General features: G+C 38.6%; 1 long non-coding RNA gene across 1 annotated transcript in view; it reads right to left on the reverse strand.

Moving 5' to 3' along the window:
* The window catches only part of LOC125083064 (uncharacterized), a 57,143-nt gene extending 42,843 nt beyond the window's left edge, over positions 1-14,300 (reverse strand). The window contains exon 1 of the long non-coding RNA XR_007122168.1: positions 14,238-14,300. This is a non-coding gene — a long non-coding RNA (uncharacterized LOC125083064). The remainder of the gene's footprint in view (positions 1-14,237) is intronic.
* Positions 14,301-18,931: the final 4,631 nt, after the last annotated feature.

The raw sequence follows: 18,931 nt of genomic DNA on the forward strand, positions 1-18,931 counted from the left end.
AGATTAATCAAAATACAGTATAAACTTTCATTCCTGAGAGAGAAAAGGATATAGGAAGTGCTGTCAGAAAACCCATTTTCACTTGTGTAGTTTCCCCCAAATGACCCTAAAATCCTCCCAAGATCGGCTTCCAAAGAAGCCCTTGCCTATCCTCTTCTGACAGGATGGGCCAAAAGTCTTCCCCCAAGAATTGCTCTCGCCTCATAATTATTCAAATCTGTGTGCATTTTGGCTCTGAAGCAAGCTTTCTGCATGGAAAGGGTCAGTGGAGGAGACTGGTTAAAAGCAGCAGCAAATCTCTCCCAAGGCAGGTCTCACTGTGGCACCGGAGCTCCACCTACTGTGCTTCTTGAGGCCGCCTTAAACCCTGGAGCCCAGCTGGCCCAGAACCCAGGCGCCAGTCTGCTCTCCAGGGCCCCTGGGCTGCAAGGACCCGCCTCGGTCAGAGAGCCATGGAAGAGGCTGCCAAGATCAGACTCATCAGGCTGGTCCCCTAGCAGCTTCTCATAGGAAGTGAGAGTTGAAGGGAACAGACAGAGAGAAAATCTGCAAATGTAACTGGAGATACGTATTTAAAAGATGACTAAGAACAAATGACTCTCTTCTGAAAATCTAATTCAAGATGTATATGCATCAGAGCAGAAATCACTGAAGCCAGGTTCTCATGAGAGTTGATTATAGCGTGTAAACAGATAACTAGCCATTGTAAACGGAGAGCGTTTTAGGATTGTCAAAACAATCGCACTGAAATGCCCCCAGCGCTATCTAATCTCCATCGTACATTCAATACATGCGCGGACCTGTTTCGATAAGAGGGAATAAATATCTCAAAGGCAGGGCTGTTTTTTCCCTGATCGAGTTAGGTGTTTTTCAGTGATGGATGAGGTCAATCCGTGACTGGCAGAATTTGTCAGAATTAACACAGATGTTCCTACGTGTGGCGTTTGGGTTGCAATTTTCATTTGTGGTTTTATTGTTCCCTTCTCAACATTTCATGGCACTAGCAGATGTTTCCTAAGTGCGCACCCCTTGTATTACGTTACATCCCTTTGCAGAATGATATTGGGCCACGGCATCCCATGAGGTTACAGCTAGTGAATCTTGTAAAATTTTTTTTTCCCCTTGATCAATGTAATGTATGCATGTAGTAGAAAATCTAGTAGAATAGACTGGCTTATAAAATACAGTGAGTGTCTGTCAACTCCCAACTCCCCACTCCACTCTCCGAGGACAATCATGTTTCTTCCTGTTTCTTCTTCTTTTGAGAGTTAGACCTAAAAACAAATTATTCAGATCCTTGTCTAATTCCTGATGTAGAAACTTCATGTATTTTCAGTTTAACTCCCTGATTGAAAAGGATCCTCTTTAATATCACCTTCCATACTCTTTTCCCCTTTTCTCAATTCTTAATAGTTATATATTGTTTTTAGTGCTTTTAACAGTTATGTTTGAAACTGAAAATGAAATACACAGCCCCTGATTTCATGTTCCACACAATTTTGAAAATATAGAATGAATCCGAGGCGCCTGGGTGGCTCAGTCAGTTGGGCGTCGCCTTTGGCTCAGGTCATGATCCCGGGGTCCTGGGATCCAGCCCCACATTTGGCTCCTTGCTCAGTGTGGAGTCTCCTTCTCTCTCTGCCACTCCCCTGGCCCATGCTCATATAAATAGATGAAATATTTTAAAAATACATAGAATGAATCCTAAGAGCAAATTTGTAAAATAAGAATTTTAAATGTGTCCATCCTTCCATCTCTCTCCCGCCCACCCTTCCACTTCCCAATCTATTTTAAACATTTAATTGTAGCTATTGTTTTGGCTACAGGTTAGCTACAAAAGTTTACAAGCATGGCTGTAACGATAATATTGCTCATTGTGAAGTTAGAACATGCTAGAGTTAAACTTCATTGTCTGCAGTTCCTATGACACCACTGTTCCCACCCCGCCGCCCCCCGATCGTTTAAATCACAATGCTCCTAGTAACAAAAGTCACTCGTAAAATTTCTCCTTTCTTTCCCTCTACCAATAAATCAAAACCATGCCAAATTATGAGTTGTCTTGTATTTTGGCCATGAGTTGTATTTTTTTTTTCCTGGGCATTTCCTATTGCCTTTTTTTTTTTTTTTTAATAGTTGAAAGAATTATATCCCTTCATTGTGTGTCAAATGCTTTGGAGATTCTCATTCTCTTTCACTTAATATATATCCGTACCTCTTGAAGATATTTTACCTGGATCACTAACCCATGCTCTAATTTGGACTTTTATAAGCTTATTACTCAACTAGTCTCTTAGAATTTTATTTTATTGGATTTGTAATGTCAATAAATTCCCTCCTTTGGGTGTTGGGGTATATCCACAAGTAATCCTCAGATATGGTAAATAAGAAATAAAGTTCTTGAGTTCTTGCCTATTTAGAATGATTTTGTTTTGCTCAGAATGTGATTTGATGTGGGCTAGGGTTTTTTGTTTGTTTTATTTTTTTTAATACATCCTAAGCAGTATTGGTTACTGATTTCTTTTATTGCAAAGATACCTTGTTCTCCATAGCTTTGGGGTTTTGTCGTTGTTGTTTTGCTTTCTTATTTCTTTAATACTTTCCTCCTCTCCTCCTCTGCATTCTCTCTGCTTTCCCTCTCTCTGGATATCCTATTAGATAAAGGTCTGAACTTCTGGGCTGATCTTCCATATCTTTTATTATTCACCTAGTATTTTCTTTGTCTTTTTTTGCTTTATATTCTGAAATATTCCAAATTTTCTATTACGTTTGTTATTATGGCTATCATATTTTCAATTTCCAAGAGTATTTTGTCTTCTCTGATCATTTGTTTGAAACCTGTTCTTTTATGGGTGGCATCCCATTTTGACTCGGAGGATCCCAATCACATTTTTTCAAAAAATATTTTATTAATTGAAATGTTTGCTGAGATCTTTGGGATTCACATGCAATCATAAAAGATAATATTCACAGATCCCAACTATACCTTCATTTCCCCTAAAAACAGTGTGAACTATAGTATAATATCACAACCAGGATAATGACAAATCCACTAATCATATTCAGATTTCCCCAGCTTTATTGAACTCATGTGTGTGTGTATGTTTAGTTCTATATGATTTTATCACATGTACAGGTTTGTGCATCTATTAGCACAGTCAAGGTATTGACTCGTTATCACAAGGGTCCCTCTAGTTTCCTTTTTACCCTCCACTTCTTTTCCTACTCCCTTCATCTACCAGATAACCACTAATCTGTTCTCCCATTTCCACAATTTTGTCATTTTAAAATGCTATATAAATTAGATCATGTAACTTTTTCCTTTTTTCACTTGGCATAAATTACCTAGAAATTCATCCAAGCGGTATGTATTTTTATTGATCTCTTGTTCATTTTTGAGTAGTATTCCATGATACATATGTAACACAGTTTAACCGTTCCCCAGTTGAAGGACATTTGGGCTATTTCTAGCTGGGGGCTATTATGAATAAAGCTGCCATGAAATACTCATGTATAGGTTTTGTGTGAATATACCTGTTTATTCCTCTGGGAAAAATGCCTAAGTGCAATCACTGGGTCATATGGTAGTTGCATTTTCAGTTTCATGAGAAACTGTTGAACTCTTTTGCAAAGTGGCTGTGCCATTGAACATTTCTACCAGTAATGTATGAGTAAGCTGGTTTCTCTGTATCTTCACCAGCATTCTGTATTCACTTTTCTTTCTTTAGCTGGTCTGATAGTTGTATACTCATATCTCATAATTTTTAAATTTGCATTTCCTCAATGACTAATGATGAATATCATTTCATGTGCTTATTTGCTATCTGTATATCCTAGTGAAATGTCATGACATATCTTCTACCCATTTTCTAATTGGGTTCTTTGGTGTTTTTCCTGCTGAGTTTTGAGAGTATTTTATATGTTATAGATATTAGCTCTTTATTGGATATGTGGTTTGTGAAAATTTTCTCCCAGTCTGTAGCTTGCTTTGTCAGCCTCTTTATATGGGTGTTTACAGGACAAAAGTTTTAAATTTTGATGAGGTTCAATTTATCAACTTTTCCTTTTCCCTCCCATTGTTTTTCTTATTTACTGATTTATTTATATTTATTAACATATAATGCATTATTTGCTTCATGGTTACAGGTCTGTGAAACATCAGGCTTACACATTTCACAGCATTCACCATAGCACATACCCTCCCCAATGTCCATAACCCAGCCACCCTATCCCTCCCCGCTCACCCCCCAGCAACCTCAGTTTGCTTCATGAGATTAAGAGTCTCTTATGATTTGTCTCCCTCCCTGATCCCATCTTGTCTCATTTTTTCACTCCATACCTCCCACAACCCCCTGCCCTGCCTCTCAAATTCCTCATATCAGAGAGATCATATGATAATTTCTCTGACTGACTTATTTCACTTAGCATACTGCCCTCTAGTTCCATCCACATCCTTGCAAATGAAAAGATTTCAGGGTTTTTTCATGGCTGCATAGTATTCCAGTGTGTGTGTGTGTGTGTGTGTGTGTGTGTGTGTGCGTGCACGCGCTCACGTGTGCCATATCTTTATCCATTCATCTGTTGATGGACATCTGGGTTCTTTCCATAGTTTGGCTGTTGAGGACATTCTTGTCATAAATATTCAGATACATGTGCCCCTTTGGATCACCTCATTTGTATCTTTACAGTAAATACCCAGTAGTGCTATTGCTGGGTCATAGAATAGCTCTATTTTCAACTTTTTGAGGAACCTCCAAGCTGTTTTCTAGAGTGGTTGCAACCAGCTTGCTTTCCCATCTACAGTGTAGGAGGGTTCCTCTTCTCCACATCCTTGCCAACATCTGGCATTTCCTGACTTGTTAATTTTAGCCATTCTGATTGGTGTGGGGTGGTATTCACTGTGATTTTGATTTGTATTTCCCTGATGCCCAGTGATGTGGAGCACTTTTTCATGTGTCTGTTGGTCATCTGGATGTCTTCCCAGCAGAAATGTCCATTCATGTCTTCTGCCCATTTCTTGATTAGATTACTTGTTCTTCGTGTGTTGAGTTTGATTAAGTTCTGTATAGATTTTGGATACTAGCCCTTTATCTGAAATGTCATTTGCGAATATCTTCTCCCATTCTGTCGGTTGTCTTTTGGTTTTGTTGACTGTTCCCTTTGCTGTGCAAAAGCATTTGAACTTGAGGAAGTCCCAATAGTTCATTTTTGCCCTTGCTTCCCTTGCCTTTTGGCGATGTTTCTACAAAGAAGTTGCTGTGGCTGAGGTCAAAGAGGTTGCTGCTGTGTTCTCCTCAAGGATTTGGCTGGATTCCTGTCTCACATTGAGTTCTTTCATCCATTTTTGTGTGTGGTGTAAGGAAATGGTCCAGTTTCATTCCTCTGCATATGGCTGTCCAATTTTCCCAACACCATTTGTTAAAGAGACTGTCTTTCTTCCATTTCCATTTTTTCCATTCCAGCTTTGTTGAAGATAAGTTGACCATAGAGTTGAGGGTCCATTTCTGGACTCTCTATTCTGTTCCATTAATTTATGTATCTATTTTTATGTCAGTACCATACTGTCTTGATGATGACAGCTTTGTAATAGAGCTTGAAGTCTGGAATTGTGATGCCACCAACTTTGGTTTTCTTTTTCAATATTCCTCTGGCTATTCGGGGTCTTTTCTGTTTCCATATAAATTTTAGGATTATTTGTTCCATTTCTTTGAAAAAAGTTATGGTATTTTGATAGGGATTGCATTAAATGTATAGAATGCTTAGGTAACATAGACATTTTCACAATATTTGTTCTTCCAATCCATGAGCATGGAACGTTTTTCCATTTTCTTTGCTATTTCCTCAATTTCTTTCATGAGTACTTTATAGTTTTCAGAGTACAGGATCTTTCCTCCTTGGTTAGGTTTGTTCCTAGGTATCTTATGGTTTGGGGAGCAATTGTAAATGGGATCCACTCCTTAATTTCTCTTTCTTTTGTCCTCGTGTTGGTATATAGAAATGCAACTGATTTCTGTGCATTGATTTTATATCCTGACACTTTACTGAATTCCTATATGAGTTCTAGCAGTTTTGGAGTAGGGTCTTTTGGGTTTTCCACATAAAGCATTATATCACCTGCAAAGAGTGAGAGTTTGACTCCTTTTTTGCTGATTCAGATGCCTTTTATTTCTTTTTGTTGTCTGACTGCTAAAGCTAGGATTTCTAATACTATGTAGAATAGCACTGGTGATAGTGGACAGCTCTGCTGTGTTCCTGACCTTAGGGGAAAAGCTCTCAGTTTTCTCCTGTTGAAAATGATATTTGCTGTTGGCTTTTCATAGATGGCTTTGGTGATAGTGAGGTATGTACCCTCTATCCCTACATTTTGAAGAGTTTTGATCAAGAAAGGATGCTGTACTTTGTCAAATGCTTTTTCAGCATCTACTGAGAGTATCATATGGTTCTTGTTCTTTTTTTTATTAATGTATTGTATCACAGTGATTGATTTGCGGATGTTGAACTGACCTTGCAGCTGAGGAATAAATCCCACTTGGTCATGGTGAATAATCCTTTCAATGTGCTGTTAGATCCTATTTGCTAGTATTTTGGTGAGAATTTGTGTGTCTGTGTTTATCCAGGATATTGTTCTGTAATTCTTTTAGATGGGGTCTTTGTCTGGTTTTGGGATCAAGGCAATGCCAGCCTCATAAAATGAGTTTGGAAGTTTTCCTTCCATTTCTATTTTTTGGAACAGTTTCAGAAGAACAGGTATTAATTCTTCTTCAAATGTTTGGTAGAATTCCCCTAGGAAGCCTTCTGGTCCTGGGCTCTTGCTTGTTGGGAGATTTTTCATGACTGCTTCAATCTCCTTACTGGTTATGGGTCTGTTCAGGTTTTCTGTTTCTTCCTGATTCTGTTTTGTAGTTTGTATGTCTCTAGGAATGCATCCAGTTCTTCCAGATTGTCAAATTTGCTGGTGTATATTTGCTCATAATATGTTCTTATAATTCTTTGTATTTCTTTGGTGTTGGTTGTGATTTCTCCTCTTCCATTCATGATTTTATTAATTTGGGTCCTTTCTCTTTTCTTTTTGTTAAGACTGGCTAGGGGTTTATCAGTCTTACTAGTTTTTTCCTAGAACCAGCTACTGGTTTCTTTGATTTGTTCTACTGTTCTTTCAGTTTCTATTTCATTGTATCCTGCACTGATCTTTATTATTTCTCTTCTCCTGCTGGATTTATGCTTTCTTTGCTATTCTTTCTCCAACTATTTTAAGTGTACGGTTAGGTTGTATACTTGAGACCTTTCTTGTTTCTTAAGAAAGGCCTGTATGGCTATATCTTTTCTTCTCAGGACTGCCTTTGCTGTGACCCAAAGATTTTCAGCAGTTGTGCTTCCATTTTCATGTTTTTTTTTTTTTCAATTTTTCTTTAATTTCCTGGTTGACCCATTCATTCTTTAGGAGGATGCTTTTTAGCCTTCATGTATGTGAGTTCTTTCCAACGTTCCTCTTGTGGTTGAGTTCTAGTTTCAAAGCATTGTGATCTGAAAATATGCAGGGAATGATCCCAATCTTTTGGTACTGTTTGAGACCTGATTTGTGACCCAGGATATGATTTATTTTGGGGAATGTTCCATGTGCACTTGAGAAGAATGTGTATTCTGTTGCTTTGGGATGGAATGTTCTGAATATATCTGTGATGTCCATCCGGTTCAGTGCGTCATTTAAAGCACTTATTTCCTTATTGATTTTTGCTTAGATAATCTGTCCATTTCAGTGAGGGAGTGTTAAAGTCCCTTACTATTATCATATAATTGTCGATGTGTTTCTTTGATTTTGTATTAATTGTTTAATATAATTGGCTGCTCCCATGTTAGGGGCATAGATATTTAAAATTGTTAGCTCTTCTTATTGGACAGATCCTTTAAATATGATGTAGTGTTCTTCCTCCTCTCTTATTATAGTCTTTAGCTTAAAATCTAATTTATCTGATAGAACGATTGCCACTTCAGCTTTCTTTGATGTCCATTAGCATGGTAAATTATTTTTCACCCCCTCATATTAAATCTGGAGGTGTCTTTGGGTCTCAAATGATTTTCTTGCAGACAGCATATTGATGGATCTTGTTTTGGTTTTGTTTTGTTTTGTTTATCCATTCTGATACCCTGATAGCCCATTTACATTCAGGGTAACTATTGCAAGATAATAATTTAGTGCTATTGTATTGCCTGTAAGGTGACTGCTACTGAATATTGTCTCTGTGCCTTTCTGATCTGTTACTTTTAGGCTCTCTCTTTGCTTAGAGGACCACTTTCAATATTTCCTGTAGGGATGGTTTGGTGTTTGCAAATTCTTTTAGTTTTGGTTTGTCCTGGAAGCTTTTTTTCTCTCTCTCTATTTTCAATGATAGCCTAGCTGGATATAGTATTCTTGGCTGCATATTTTTCTCGTTTAGTGCTCTGAATATATCATGCCAGTCCTTTCTGGCCTGCCAGTTCTCTGTGGATAGGTCTGCTGCCAGTCTTTTGATTTTGAGGGGAGTTCTCTTTGCCTCCTGGATTTTGGTGCTTGTATACTTTGCCAAATTAGGGAAATTCTCTATTATAATTTGCTCCAACATACCTTCTGCCCCTCTTTCTCTTTCTTCTTCTGGGCTCCCAATTATTCTAATATTGTTTTGTCTTATGGTATCACTTATCTCTCGAATTCTCCCCTTGTGGTCTAGTAGTTGTCGATCTTTCTTTTTTTCTGCTTCTTTATTCTCCATCATTTGCTCTATATCACTAATTCTGTCTTTTGCCTCATTTATCCTAGCAGTAAGAGCCTCCATTTTTTTTAAGATTTTTATTTATTTATTTGAGAAAGAGAGAGTGCATGAGATTAGAGAGGTCAGCAGAAGAAGCAGACTCCCTGCCGAGCAGGGAGCCTGATGTGAGACTCGATCCCGGGGCTCCAGGATTATGACCTGAGCCAAAGGCAGTTGCTCAACCAACTGAGCCACCCAAGAGTCTCCATTTTTTATTATACCTCATCAATAGCTTTTTTTTTTTTATTTCAACTTGGTTAGAGTTTAGTTCTTTTATTTCTCCAGAAAGGGATTCTCTAGTATCATCCATGCTTTTTTCGAGCCCAGCTAGCACCTTGATAATCGTCATTCTGAACTCTAGTTCTGACATATTGCTAATGTCCACATTGATTAGATCCCTAGCTGTCAGTAATGCCTCTTGTTCTTTTTTTTGAGGTAAGTTTTTCCATCCTGTCATTTTATCCAGGTAAGAATAGATGAATAGATGAGAGAAAATACTAAAGGGTGGCAACAACCTCAGTAAAATATACACTAACCAAATTGGTAGAGACCCAAAACCAGGTGGCAAAGAAAGGAGGGGAAAATAAATAAATTAGACTGCTGAATAGAACAGGGCCACACACCTGATTTTGGGTATATTTTAGTCTGTTAGAAGAAACTGCCTCCCAAACATTAAAGAAAGAAAAACATTTATGTCACACAAAAAAAATAAGGGTAAACATGACAAAGTGATGGAATATGACTGTAAAGATGAAAATTTAAAAAGATTCTAAAAGAGGAATTGATGAGAAGTTGGTTGAAAAAAGAAAAAAAAAACAGGGAAAGAATGTGATCATGCTGGAGACTAGAACAAAGTCATGCACTAGATTTCGGGTAAATTTTGATCTCAGAAGAAACTGTATTCCAATATTTTAAGGAAAAACTTGTATGTATACAAAAATAAGGTTAAATACAATTAAGAGATAGAATAGGACTATAACAATAAAAATTTTAAAAGATTTTCAAAAAAGATATTGATAAGATAAAATAGCTAAAAACATTAAAATAGGAAGGTGGAAAAATTTTTTAAAATAGAATAAGAAAAAATAAAATTAAAAAAATTTAACTTTGAAAGACTAAAGAATCATGGGGGGAAAAGCCATGAATTCTATGTATTCCTATAGCTCTGAAGTTTTGCAGTTCTCATTCATCAGTGAACTCACTCTTGGCTGAATGTTGCTGTTGACCTTCTGGGGGAGGGGTATGTTGCAGTGATTCTCAAATGTCTTTACCTGAGGCAGAATTACACTGCCCTTGCTAGGGGCCAGGCTAAGTAATCTGCTCAGGCTCACTCTCGGTATCTTTTGTTCCCTGATCACTTTCTGTACTGCTTTGGAGGAGGAGAATAATATGGTGGCCTCCCAATCTCTGGCCCCATAGGGACCAAGTGCTTGGGCCCCACTCAGTGCACCCTCAGAGAAAAGCAGTCAATCCCTCCTGTCTCCCTGGTCTCTGACCACGCTCCAAGCTCATCCGGCCTGTGACCGATCATTTCTATCTCTGGTGCAGAGCCCCATTTGGAGTCACCAAACCCAGCAGATTCCTACAGGGCACTCCTGCACTGCTCCCCCTGGAGGAGGAAGGTGGCCAGTGGCCCAAATGTGCCTTGGATCACAGTTTAAGGTGATCCCGAGCTGAAAGCCCATCCCTCAGACCTGTTTCTGCAGCTGGCTTCCTCCCTCTGATACCTGTGGGCTCTGCCACACTCGGGCACTCCTGGTCTTTTTGTGAGTCCTGAGTCCATACTGTTTGAGGGTCCTGAGACCATACTGTCCCCTCAAGAGCTCCACCACGCTGCTTAGCCTCTGGAGTGACATCCCTCAGGGGAGCACACTTATAAAAGTTCTGATTATGTGCTCTGCTGCTCTACTGCTTGCCAGGAGCCACAGTCTGTCTTCCTGTATATCACCTCACATTCACTTCTCCGCACATCCTACCTTTCAGAAAGTGATCACTTTCTGTTCCTAGAGTTTCTGCTCTTCTTCTCTTCGATCTCCTGTTGAGTTTGTAGGTGATCAGAATGGTTTCATAACTATCTAGCTGGATTCCTGTGACCTGACGAAATTTAGGTCTCCTACTCCTCCACCATCTCGCTCCTCCTCCCTCCCATTGTTTTTCATACTTTTTGTGTCAAGTCTATGAAATGCCTATCTCTAATTTTTTATAAATTTACATTTTACATTTATATCTATGATCTATTTTAATTTTTTAAATATTTATTTATTTGACAGAGACAGAATGCACAAGTAGGGCGAGCAGCAGGCAGAGGGAGAAGGTGAAACAGGTTCCCTGTTGAGCAGAGACTGTGATATGGGGCTCAATCCCAGGACCCTGGGATCACTACCTGAGCAGTAGGCACATGCTTAAGGGACTGAGCCACACAGGCACCCCTATTTTGAGTAAATTTTTATACAAGGTGTGAGGGTTCAGTCAAGGTTCATTTTTTTTTTAACCTATGGATGTCAATTACTCCAGCACCATTTGCTGAAAAGGCTGTCCTTCCTTTAGTGAATTACTTTTGGATCTTTGCCTAAATCAATTGGGCACATTTGTGTGGATCTATTTCTGGGTGATCTTTTCTGTTCCATTGATCTTTGTGTCTATCCCTCTGTCAATACCATACTGTTTTGATTACAGTAGCTATAATAGTAAGCATTAATATGTGATACAGTGACTCCTTCCACTTTATCCTTCTTTGTCAAGGTTGTTAGCTATTCTAGGGCTTGTGCCTATCCATATAAATTTTAGAACAAGCTGGTCTATGTGTATAGAAACACCTCCTGGGATTTTGATAGGACTTGCATTAAGCTGACAGATCAGTTTAGGGAAAATTGACATCTTTACTATGTTGAGCCTTCCAATTCATGAACACTGCATGTCTCTCCATTTTTAGGTCTTCCTTGGTTTCTTTCATCAGCATTTTGTAATTTTCAGCATACAGATCTTATATATATATTTTAACTGTATACCTAAGTATTTCCGTTTCTTTGGAGTGATTATAAATTGTATTGTGCTTTTTATTTTGGTTTCCACATATTCATTGTAGTATACAGAAATGGGATTGATTTTTTTTTAAGATTTTTTTTTTTAAATGGGGTTTTACACTTTTTTTTTTTTAAAGATTGTTTATTTATTTATTTATTTGACAGAGAGAGAGAGCAGGCAGAGAGGCAGGCAGAGAGAGGAGGAAGCAGGCTCCCTGCTGAGCAGAGAGCCTGATGCGGGGCTCGATCCCAGGACCCTGAGATCATGACCTGAGCCGAAGGCAGCGGCTTAACCCACTGAGCCACCCAGGCGCCCCTTTTTTTAAGATTTTATTTATTTCTTTGACAGAGATCACAAGTAGGCAGAGAGGCAGACAGAGAGAGAGAGAGGGAAGCAGGCTCCCTGCTGAGCAGAGAGACCGATGCAGGACTCCATCCCAGGACCCTGAGATCATGACCTGAGCTAAAGGCAGCAGCTTTAACCCACTGAGCCACCCAGGCACCCGGGATTGAGTTTTTTGCACGTTAACCTTATATACTGTGACCTTGCTGAACTTATTAGTTCTAGATGTTCTTTTACAGATTTTCTGGAATGTTGTATATAGAATCTGTGAGATAATTTTATCTCTTCCTTCCAAATCTGTATGCTTTTTTACTTCATTTCCTTCATTGCAGTAGCTAGAATTTTCAGTACTGTTGAGTAAGAGTGGTAAGAAAGGCCATCTTTGCCTTGTTCTTGATCTTAGAAGGAAAGCATTCTGTCCCTCACCATGATATTAATTGTGTATTTTTTGGTACATGCTCCTTATCCAGCTAATTCTGCTCAATTCCTAACTTGCTGAAATTCTTATATCATTAATGTGTGTTGAATTTTGTTAAATGTTTTTTCTGCCACAAAAAGATTTTTTTTTCTCATATAGCTTGTTGATATGGTGGATTACATTGATTAATTTTTGAAAGTTGAACCTCTCTTCCATACCTGGAATATATCCAACTTAGCCATGGTGTATATTTCTTTTTATATATTATTAGATTCAAATTTATTAAGGATTTTTGCATTTAAGTTCAGAAGAGATATCAGTTTATAATTTACCATCTTTGGCACTGATATCAGGGTAAGAGGGTCTATGCCATCTTGTCCAGAATGGAAGTCTTCAATCACAATGCTGGGGGCGCCTGGGTGGCTCAGTAGGTTAAAGCCTCTGCCTTCGGCTCCAGTCATGATCCCGGGGTCCTGGGATTGAGCCCCACATCAGGCTCTCTGCTCAGCGGGGAGCCTGCTTCCTCCTCTATCTCTCTTTGCCTGCCTCTCTGCCTGTTTGTGATCTTGCCTGTCAAATAAATAAATAAAATCTTAAAAAAATAATAAAAAATAAAGTTCTATTCTGTTACTTACAAATTTCCTCATTTGTCTATTTTTGTCTCTCCTCTTCCATACTTCAAGATTTCTTAAATGCATAGTGATTCTTAATTTTCTATTCATATTAAGTATGGAGTATGAAGCAGCCTGAAAAGACACTCCATGTAAGTGGGTGGGGCTTGTCTACTTCACTTTATCATGTATAGCCAGAGAACAAGCCATCAGTACATGAAGTATTATTAACAACTTCTGAAGGACAGAAGGCTATTTTAAAACTCAGAAAGAACAGAGCAGAGATGCTGGCCCTGTAGTATGTACAAGGAAATCTGCTGATCAGAAGGAAAATGAGAGGTGTGAGCCACAGCAAGTGAGATGGAAAGGAGAGGTTTGAAGAGGTAATGAAAGCACAGGATTATTTCAAGTTCTACAGTTGCAGTTGTCCACTTTTTCTTCTACCTCTTCCCTTTTCTGTTTTATCTGCAGATAAGATCATCTCAAAATTAGGTGACAATATGATTGACAGAACTTAGGGCAGCTATCTTAGTGGCTGGGCTCAAGAAAAAAAATTCTACTGCATTACAGCTTTATAGATATCCAGATATTAAATGGCTATCTCCTAGCTTATACACTCATGTTTTCAGGTTGCTATTTTGAATCAAAGTCTAGTAGAATATGTTACAAAATTTCTCTTAGGAAATATTGATCTACCCCAATGCCTGAAGAGAATGATAGAGTTTTCATCCAGTTTTCCTCTTTATAGCAAGAGTAGGAAACATCCCTCCGATTTTTAAAGCACTAACCAATTAACAAATTCTCCTACTGTCTCATCTGTAAATAACATGATACTTAAAACTTTACCTTCATGGTGCCTGGGTGACTCAGTGGGTTAAATAAGCCTCTGCCTCTGGCTCAGGTCATGATCTCAGGGTCCTGGGATTGAGCCCTGCATGGGGGGGGGTCTCTGCTCAGCAGGGAGCCTGCTTCCCCCTCTCTCTCTCTGCCTACTTATGATCTCTCTCTCTCTCTCAAATAAATAAATAAAATCTTAAAAAAAAAAAAAAACAACTTTACCTTCAATCTCCGATCTTAAGGTCCTCATTTATTCTCATCTTTGTGATTCTAGTTCCGAGGCTATCCAAGCCTTGACCAATGGCAGAATGAGTCTTTAGTTATGGAATGTGCTGAAACCTGAAAAAGACCAGAAACAAGGTTATCAAACACCAAGAACTATATCAGCGTTGCCATTATTGTTGTTGTTGTTGTCGCTGTCATAATGAAAAGGGCTTTTTATAGCCAAGCAAGACGCTGGAATGCTGTAATGGCTTTATGTGTGTATTAAGAAGCAGTGCTCTTGGAGATTGGAAAGGGGTTCTCAGATGTCATCATATCATTGCTGACAGATAGTCTGATTGAATACTTCCAATATCAGGGAAGTCATGATAGTAGGAGATTGCTCACACCATCAGAAAATATTTAATAAATACTTCAACACACACACCTCCCTAAAATAAGGGTGCCTAAATGTTTTGGTTTGCCCAGAGCAGTTCCAGTTAATAGTCATGTCAGGGTGATGGGTATAAAGTGTGCTCCCTTTCATTCTCAAAAGTTTCCTGGCCAACTGCCTACAATTGCCATATTTTAGTTCTAGTTTTGTCCCTGAAAGTACGGAAAGTTCTCAGTATATGAAGATAATCAGTACCCAAAAAGAAGACCACCTTAAAGTGAATCCACTTTAAGTGGGCACCAAAATCTCATGGTGAAAAATGAAAAAAAAAATTTTGATTGGGCCAGTACTATGAAAATGAAACTTAACAGTATAGAAAAGAAGTGTGTTTATCTTGTACCACTAATGGAATTTAGGTAAGAAATGCATTTCTTTTTTTTTTTTAGATTTTTATTTATTTGACAGAGATCACAAGTAGGCAGAGAGGCAGGCAGAGAGAGAGAGAAAGAGGAGGAAGCAGGCTCCCTGCTGAGCAGAGAGCCTGATGTGGGGCTCGATCCCAGGACTCTGGGATCACGACCCAAGCCAAAGGCAGAGGCCTCAGCCCACTGAGCCACCCAGGTGCCCCAAGAAATGCATTTCTATGCTAATTCTTAGAATTAGTTTTTCTTAAGAGGCAAAAAAAAAAAAAATCAGAGGTAAAATATTGATAGAACATTTATTATGTCACGTCTTATTTTTAAAATATTACTATAAAGTGAGTAATTTTTCCAAAAGTACTCAAAGGATTTAACCATTTTTCCAAGGAATTTTCCTAATCTTTATTATTATACTAATTATTCTTATTTGAAGTATCACTTAAGCTGTCTTTGCATATTATCTTCTTCAGTCTTCATTTGTATGCCATGCTTTTCAACAGCTTCACACAGAATCTAGTAGTCCTCCAACATCACTTTCATCAATTCTATGAAATCCTATATGGTTTGCAAGGTAATTTGCAATTTCCCCATATGGTAAATTCCATTGGTCTGCATCATATTGTGGACTACTGATAAATATCAGAGAATGTGGGGGAATAAAAGACAAAAAAAAATTAATGTGATAGGTAAAAAAGTGTTTTATGTCTGAACTTTTGAAACTGGCAGAACTTAATTAAAATTCAGGTATGTGCTCTGTGTCCACTTTTAAATAATAATAAGCACCATTTTTGAACAATTACTATATGTTAAGTTGTTTGTTAGGCAGTATGAATACAGAACTGAATATACATTCCTTAACATCAAACAAACAACTTAGAGCAATTCAGATAAAAGACAAGGCCTCTAGGCAAACATAATGCAATGGCATGTATAGGTAATCAGCAATTTCCTAGTGGGTGGGATATCTCATGAGTGAGTAGAGTTTGGCCATACAAAAATGTGAGGTAGCCCCAGGCAAAGGGAGCCTGTGAACCTGTGTGAAGTTTAAAGATGAAAATAGTAGGGCACTTTCTGAGAACTGCATTGACATTTTTCCAGAAATGGATGGAGCATAGCATACAAAGGAACAGTGCCAAGGAATGTGACTAGAGAGGTTGTCATGACCAGGCATTAATTGGCCCAGTAAGTGCAACAGAATAAAGCCAAGTTATTGTGGACTCATAAGAATTTAGAAGGAGCAGCCCACTCAATCAGCACTGCCCTCACCACCACCTCTAAACTATGATACTGAGGCACTATCTTAAAGTTTTCTAACCTAGTGTTTCATACAGTGTATTACTGTGTTGCTTTCTCACTATCAATAGTTATGTTAGCCTAGTAAAAAAGAGCCTGTGTGAGTATAAATACATGCAAAACTAGATAGATTAGACAGATCAACAAATAGGTAGACAGAAAGACATTTTTTTATACTCAAAAGATTTTTAAGTGCTCCAATTTTTCACTCTTTATTTGCTAATACCTGCAGAGTGCATTCCGTAGTCTTTAACTATTTCCAATTCTTACCTTCAGTTAACTAAGATAGGCTCAGACCCACCATTCAAACATAAAGTTGTTTTGGCAAGTTACTTGGGCTAAAATTTCCATATAGCAGAGTTACAATTAGTGAAGAAAACAGAATTCTCAAATATGACCTTGACTATGACTGACTATAAAATATGATATGAAAAAAACCCTTTTAAACCATAATTTTGACTTGTCCTATCTTTTGAGGAAATGAGAAAATGACCTTTTTTTTACTGTAAAACTGTAAATCTCAGAAAATAACCTACCTGTGTAATTGAGTGTCATAGGTCAAATTCCCTTGAAGCATACTCTGTGACATGGATTTGAAGATGCATGAGTTGAGGGAGTGCTCTTGAGAAAAAGTCTTGTAAAGGAGGAAGTGAATCAGGATAGAGAAGAGGTTATAACTGAGCAAGGATATGGTTTCACATCCACAAGAGCTCTGGAACATAAATTGTACCAGAGTGCTGTACTTCCTTGAGGCAGGAGCTGATGTACTCTCCTATCACTCAGCCTTTGGCTATGGCTCTTCCTTGGGATGCAGGATGATATTTAAGAACCCACCAGATAAAAGTAATTTCTACAAAGTAGAAAGTCATCTGTGAGCATTTACAGCATCCTGCTAAAGAAGGTGGGGTGGGGCACCAAAACAATGTCTAATACAGTCCACCCCTTGTACTGAGCAAATGTACTTGTTTCTCATGTTCCATTCACTCTATTCAGCATCTAGGTGCAGCTACTCCAGGATTCTATGGCCATAGCTCCTAAGAAGATTTACAAAAGGGAATTTGTGGGCCAAACTACCATATCTGATATTGCATTTAAAATCCGAGATCATGCTGATACTATTTCCATCCCTTGCCATCTAGATTTCTCTCACTCTTAGTTCATCATTCTGATACTCTAGGTGGTTTGTCTGATAGGATGACCCAGATCTTCACCACTAAGGGATCGAAGGCCCTTAAAACACTATGGTTGCCAATTTACTGAACATATGAACACCAGGACCCTAATGGATTACTTTAATACCAACCGTATTCTTCCTTGCCCAATATATGGCACCATTCCTACTACCTATGATATTCAGAGACAATTACCCATGCCAATGGGGTAACTCGTTTTTGTGCCTACTGGACTACTAGCACAGGAACTCAGAGTGATGAGGTGGCAACCTTAACTTTAAATTGAATGAGACTCTGGCTGTGTTTTCTGGTGGAAGTGTCTCCCCATCTGGGAACTGGAACCACAAGACTGCCAATCTCAAGTCGTGGGGTAGGGAAGCACAAAGCCCCTTAAAGTCTCTGGGAGTAATAAAGAGCAGGACCTTTTCTACTTCTACCTTTTGGTTCCCAGATCCATGTATCTACCTATTCGGAACTCAAACCCATATAATAGTCACCCCTCCACTTGTGTCTCAATGTTCCATGAGCCAATGGTATTTAGATGTAGGGGAAACTGGAAAGGGAGTATCTTGGACTGATCCCTCTAAAACAGAACTTGAGATGTGTCCAAAAGCATGGGGCTTATGTGGTGGTAATTATAGGAAGCTGTCATAAAGGAGTGGGGAAATGAAACAGGAAAGAGAAGGAAACCAATACACATGCATTAAGGAACATGTTACAACTGTGGGCATCTCTGAATCAATCCCAAGAGTAACCTGTGGAGAGACTGTGAAATACACCTTTGTTTTCCACCTGAGGGGCTAGGAAGCTAAGGTACTTATTTTTTAGCTCTCATCTATAGTTGGCTGAGGGTTACTCCATTTTGCCCTTTATGTGGGTGAGAGAGCCCTCAGGTAGAGAGCTGTAGAAGTTGGCAGTAAGACACTATTGGCATATATGGGAATGGTGAGTGCCAAGGGGCTGTGGTGGGGGCACCACAGGGGAACGGGGGCTTATAAGAGTTATTTAGCCAGAGTTACCTAAGGGGAAATATAGTTACTTTGTTATAGACTGGATTTTGTGGATGAATGTTTATATACCTTACAATTACATTCATAGTTCACTTTGATATGGGAAAATCAATTCAAAATGTTGCTATGTATACCAACCAAGCCATGAGAAGAACAACTGTTCGGGAATTGAGAATCTGCATTACAGCTCCTAGTGGGCCTTGCTTTCTCCCTTGGTAAAAAGGCAAACACCTAATTCCAAGAAGTTTAGTTTCTGTAAAAAGCATAAAGTTATGAGGTAAGAGGAACTATAAAATGACACCATAAAAGTTGACAGATCTCAATTTACTGGTAAAGAAGTACAAATAGCACATATCAGAGCTATGTTAGCCAAGACCCGTAATTACAGATATTTAATAAAATTAATGGCCAATAATCCCAAATTTTA

The sequence above is a fragment of the Lutra lutra genome, chromosome 13, assembly GCF_902655055.1.
Source record: "Lutra lutra chromosome 13, mLutLut1.2, whole genome shotgun sequence".
NCBI classification, from domain to species: domain Eukaryota; kingdom Metazoa; phylum Chordata; class Mammalia; order Carnivora; family Mustelidae; genus Lutra; species Lutra lutra.